Source organism: Saccopteryx bilineata, chromosome 3 (assembly GCF_036850765.1).
Source record: "Saccopteryx bilineata isolate mSacBil1 chromosome 3, mSacBil1_pri_phased_curated, whole genome shotgun sequence".
In the NCBI taxonomy this organism is placed as follows: Eukaryota; Metazoa; Chordata; class Mammalia; order Chiroptera; family Emballonuridae; genus Saccopteryx; species Saccopteryx bilineata.
In genome coordinates, this window is record NC_089492.1 from 284990484 (window position 1) to 284996483 (window position 6000).

Consider the following 6000-nt stretch of genomic DNA (forward strand, 5'->3'; position numbering starts at 1 on the left):
CTCTCCAGGCCTCAGCACCTTTATTTGTAAAATCAGGAGCTGGGCCCCGGCCGGGTAGCTCAGCTCATTCGAGCATTGTCCCAATATACCAAAGTTGTGAGTTTGATCCCCAGTCAGGGCACATATAAGAATCAATCGATGCCCTGGCTGGATGGCTCAGTGGGTAAGAGGATCATCCCAATACACAAAGGCTGCTGGTTTGATCCCCGGTCAGTGCACATACAGGAACAGATTGATGTTTCTATGTCTGTCTGTCTCTCGCTTTCTCTCTCTCCCTTCCTGTCCCTCAGGGAAAAAAAAAAAATCAACTGATGAATACATAAATAAGTGCAACAACAAATCAACTGGTTCCTCTCTCAAATCAATAATAATAATAATAAAACCAGGGTCTGGGAACTGATGATCTGCTTAAAATGCACCTTGTCTGGGGCTCTAGGGAGAGTGGAGGAAATAGGAGATCTGCTTCCCACCTGGGCTTGGGGGCTCTTCCATTTCTAATCTTTGGGGGACTGACATAGACCCTAGAACTTTTTTTTTTCTTTTCTGAAGCTGGAAACGGGGAGAGACAGTCAGACTCCCGCATGCGCCCAACCGGGATCCACCCGGCACGCCCACCAGGGGCGACGCTCTGCCCACCAGGGGGCGATGCTCTGCCCCTCCGGACCAGAGTGACCAGAGCCACTCTAGCGCCTGGGGCAGAGGCCAAGGAGCCATCCCCAGCGCCCGGGCCATCTTTGCTCCAATGGAGCCTTGCTGTGGGAGGGGAAGAGAGAGACAGAGAGGAAGGAGAGGGGGAGGGGTGGAGAAGCAGATGGGCGCTTCTCCTGTGTGCCCTGGCCGGGAATCGAACCCGAGACTTCTACACGCCAGGCCGACGCTCTACCACTGAGCCAACCAGCCAGGGCCTAGACCCTAGAACTAAACAGGATCAAATCCTGTCTCTGTCACCTACTAGCTATGTAGATTTAGGCAAGTTACTCACCCTCTCTGAGCTTCAATTTCTTCTTCTATAAAATGGAACCCATGGTATCCCCTGCAAAAGGTGTAGTGAGGATTACACTGGTAAATAGCACCATGGGGGGGGGCCCTGATCTCCCAGGCTGAGCCCCAGGAGCCTGTTAACTCTCAGGAGCTCCTGGGACTGGCAGCTGAGAGGACCTACTGCTGGTCTTTCCACCTTCCCATAAGCCCTCCCACCTTCCAGAGACACACCGAGGAGGAAGCAAAGACCAGAGAGGGAAAGAGACTTGGCCACGGCCCACAACATGACAGGGATGACCCATGGGCCGTGCCTCCCCATCACGGAGCTCCTGTCTCCCTCAGGCCTTCCAGCTCACAGGGCTGTCATGAATGGGGTGAGTCATTCAGATGGCTCAGGAAACCAAGCCCAGTCCAATATTAATCACGGAACCAGAGGCATTGGGTACAAGAATGAAACAGAAGCAACCAATGGTGACACAGCTCAGGTGAGGACAGTGTGTACTATGGGCATCATCTGTGCAAGGAAGAGCCCCATCTTATGCACCAAACAGGAGGGCCTGGGGGTAGCCCCTCAAGAAAGAGAGAACCATACCTCGCTAGGTCCTTCCTATCTGGATGAGCCCAGATGAGGGGCACACACACACACACACACACACACACCAAAAAATGCAGAATGAATCAAACAAAGGTTCTTACAAGGTACCTGGCACAGTTGCCCTGCAAAGTGATGATTTTTTTAAAAATCCATAGGAAAACAGATGTTCAGAGAAGTAACTTTCCCAAGCCAGTCAGTAAATTCTCTCGAGTCATGATTAAGTTGTCTAGAGTCTGTAACGCTAAAGTGAGCCTCTCCCCCGCTCTAGAGCTAGAACTTGCGCCCACGTCCTGTTTTCTTTTTCTTTTCTTTTCTTGAAAGATTTTATTTATTGATTTTAGAGAGAGACGAGAGAGAGAGGGAGAGAGAAAGTGGGGGTGGGGGGAGCAGGAAGCATCAACTCGTAGTCACTTCTCGTATGTACCTTGACGGGGCAAGCCCCGGGTTTTGAACTGGTGACCTCAGCATTCCAGGTTGATGCTTTATCCACTGCGCCACCACCAGTCAGGCTCATGTCCTGTTTTCTTGAAGGCCAAGGGCAGTCCGTACACTCTGGTCTCCTTGGAACCTTCTCTGGGCTCCCAGAGTTGTCTATTGTAAAGGATTTGTCCTACAGGAATTGACTTAGTATTTCTTTTTCTTTTTTTTTTCTTTTCATTTTTCTGAAGCTGGAAACAGGGAGAGACAGTCAGACAGACTCCCGCATGCGCCCGACCGGGATCCACCCGGCACGCCCACCAGGGGCGAAGCTCTGCCCACCAGGGGGCAATGCTCTGCCCATCCTGGGCGTCGCCATGTTGCGACCAGAGCCACTCTAGCGCCTGGGGCAGAGGCCACAGAGCCATCCCCAGCGCCCGGGCCGTCTTTGCTCCAATGGAGCCTTGGCTGCGGGAGGGGACAAGAGAGACAGAGAGGAAAGTGCAGCGGAGGGGTGGAGAAGCAAATGGGCGCTTCTCCTGTGTGCCCTGGCCGGGAATCGAACCCGGGTCCTCCGCACGCTAGGCCGACGCTCTACCCCTGAGCCAACCGGCCAGGGCTGACTTAGTATTTCTTGTCACCCCCTCCTTCCCCATGTGGGCATGTCTCTGGCAATCAGGTCAGGAGAGGCCCCCAAGGACTAGTACTGAGGAATTTGATGGGACCAAAGGCACTGTGTCCTCACATGGTAACTTAAAACCCAGAACATTCACCTTCCTGAAAGCTGAAAACTTGGAACCCCTAGGAGTGATGGATAAAGTCTCCCTTCACTGTCAGCCCCTCAGCCTAAAATTTCACCATTACTCACTCCTTTGTGGGGAGGTATTGAAGGCCCTAGTCAAAATGTAAGTCATTTCTGGGGGAAACCACTTACTAATTCATTAGCGGGTGTCCCCACCCCAGATGCTGGTTTCTCAGAAGAGCCTGGGTGGAGAACAGTTCTATAGGGTCTGATGACCAAGTGTAACGTGGCCGCTCTCCAGTCAACATGGTGTCAGGGAAGTGCCGAGATTCAGCCCCGAGCTTCTCACATCAGTCAAAAAGGCCCCCCACCTTACCCCATCACAATCCCCACAGGCCTTCCCTTTGTCTTCTCTGGGGCTGCCAAGTTTGTCCCTGCCTCAGGGCCTTTGCACTGGTCTGTCCAGCTGTCTGAAATCCATTTCCCCCGGCTCTTCAAAATATGCCCCTTCCACAGAAATCTTTGAGGTAATAGATATGTTTATTATCTTGGTGGTGTTGGATGTGTTTATATGCCAACACATATCAAATTATATACTTTAAATAAGTAAACTTCATCATATGTCAATTATACCTCAATAAAGCTGTAAAAAAAATTTTTTTTTCAATGCTGCCTGTTTTTCTCTTTTAAGTGTTGGCTCAGATGAAAACCCCTCAAAGAGGCCTTTCCTGGCTGCCCAAGCTGATGTTGCCACTCTATCACCTCACCCTGCTTGTTCCTTTCCAGGGACATATCACAGCACTTTCTGAAACTGTTTGCCTGCCGTACCCCAACCTTCCTCCTAGGACGGGAGGTCATGAGGGCAGGGACTATCTGGCCTGTCCACTGATGTTCATGGGGCTTGGCTTAATGTATATTTTGGAGATGACTAAATGACCAAGGCCAGGGGCCCTGGCCAGCATGGTAACCACCAGCCCTGCCTCTTGGGGCTCCCTCCAGTGGCAGAGTGTGGAGACACCGCTCTGAAAGTGAAACCCGGAACAGAGCGGTAGCCCGCACATCCCCGCCATCATCCATGCTGTCATCACGAGTGGGAGGTAGGCGCACCCCAGCGAGGGAGGGCCGTTCCCAGCAGGAGCTGCCCATCGAGGTGTGTTCATTCAAAAGATCCCCTTTGGATTTTCCCCCTCAGTCCTTCCATGCTGCTGGGGTAGGGTCACCCCAACCCCCAGGATCTTCTCTCCCTCTAGATAGGAGTCAAGAGGTCTTAAAGCCTGGTCAGACTTGGGGCTCACCAGGAATGGGACCCCCAAGATCTGGGGAAATTGAGGCATAGCCCTAACTCAGGCCTTATTTATTCTGTAGACTCATGGGTTCCACCTACAGGCTGGGACCCTGTCTGGGCTGAGAAATACCAACAGTTCTCACCCACAGCCTTTCCTACTCATTATTAACCAGATTCTGGTATATGTAAGAGGTGGCCCAGAGTGTGAGAGCCCAGAGGATCCAGACTATGACCCCTTCCCCACCGACTTAGCTTGACCCTTGCAGACTGAAGTCTGGCCATGTGCTGGTGACACTGCAGCTAACTAGTAGGCCTTTGAAATATAAGTCAAAGGTCAGCCCAGGATACACAGGACCCCCCCCCCCCCAGGAGATGGGCGCAGGGCAGATGACACACCCCTTTTCTATCCTTGCCAAGACATTTCCCCAGTATCTCTCTGGCCAAACAGCAGGACCGTTTCCAGGTGGCGTTTGCAGGGCAGGTGCCCAGGGCTGGGACGTGCCTGTGTGCTGCCATAGATGTGTGTGCGTGCGTGTCTGGGCGTGCAGCGTTTAACCAGGACAGCTGCTCCCGACCCCTGACGTCCCATCGGTCTCTGCAGCCACAACAGCCAAGCAGCCCTTGTGCTTGGGAACAGTTAGAGCACCCACTGCCCTGGCCTGAAAGGACCCTGCACAAGGGACCAGGATTCTTTCTGAGCCAAGGCCTCCCAGCTCACTAGGAGCAATTAAACACAGCCAAACAGAGAAACGGCATCCACAAGTCCAGGTGGCCGCTACTGGGTTCCCAGCCCCGAGGTCCCTTCCCTGCTGTGCTCCAGAGGCTGTGATGACTCGTGTGGCATGTCAAGGAGAGGTGGCCGCCCACCAAGGCCTGCAACTCTGCCAGGACCCAAATCTGATATACCTATGGGAACAAAAATATTCGGATAAAAGGAACTTCTCCACTTGTTTGAGGAGTGCATCCAGACTGTTATTGTTCATTCATTCATTAGACGTTACAGGTGTGTAGGTGCCAGGCCCCAGACCGCATGCTGGGGATATACATCAGTGAATGCAAGGCTCAAAACTCCCTGTCTTTGAAGAGTTTCCATTCTAGTGATGGGAAGACAGACAACAAATAAAATCAATGGGTAAAGTACACGTGTGTTAGAAGGGAAGAGAAACATAGGAGAAGGGGTGTGCTGGGTAGAGGGATGTAACGTTAAATGAAATGATCAGGAAAGATCTTATAGAGGAAGTGACTCCTGAGCAAAGACATGAAGAAAGGGAGAGAGAGAGCCAGGCAGATGGGGTAGGGAGTGGGGATGGGTGGGTGGCAGCACGGAACAGCCAGTGCAAAGGTCCTGAGGTGGGACTGAGACAGCTGGGGTGAGTGGGGGAGCGATGGAGGGTCCTACAGGGCTGTGGTCACTGTAAGGACTTTGGCTTTTACTGAGTGAGATGGGGGCCACTCGGGGGGCTGTGAGCAAGGGACAAGCATAACCTGACTTTTGACTGCAGCATTCAGGGGAAAGGTCATAGACACTCAGAACAGGAGGGAGCAGTGGAAGAGGGGAGAAGGGGCCGGGTCTGTGTGGACTTTAAAGGCACAATGGACAGAATTTGCTAACAGACATGTTGAGAACAGCTGAAGGGGTTTGGCCTGGGAATCCCTAAGGATGGAGTTGCCTTCAGCTGAGATGGGGGAGTGGGGCAATTAATGAATTACCCACTGGTGACCATTAAAGAGGGAGGGCAGATGCTGTTGAAGCACATGGCAAAGGCCACCTCACCAGATTGTGATGGGTGGGGATGGTGGTCAGGGAGGGCTTCCCTGAGGAGGTGACATAAGTGCTGAGACTTCAAGAAGAGCAAGCTGGGGAGAAAGGACAAGCGGCTGCTGGGAAGACCTGGATGAGGGCAGTTGGGGGGAACTTCCAGCAGCCCCAAGGGGCCCGAGTGTTATTGAGGGCGAGGAGGGAGAGCTCCACATGAGGCC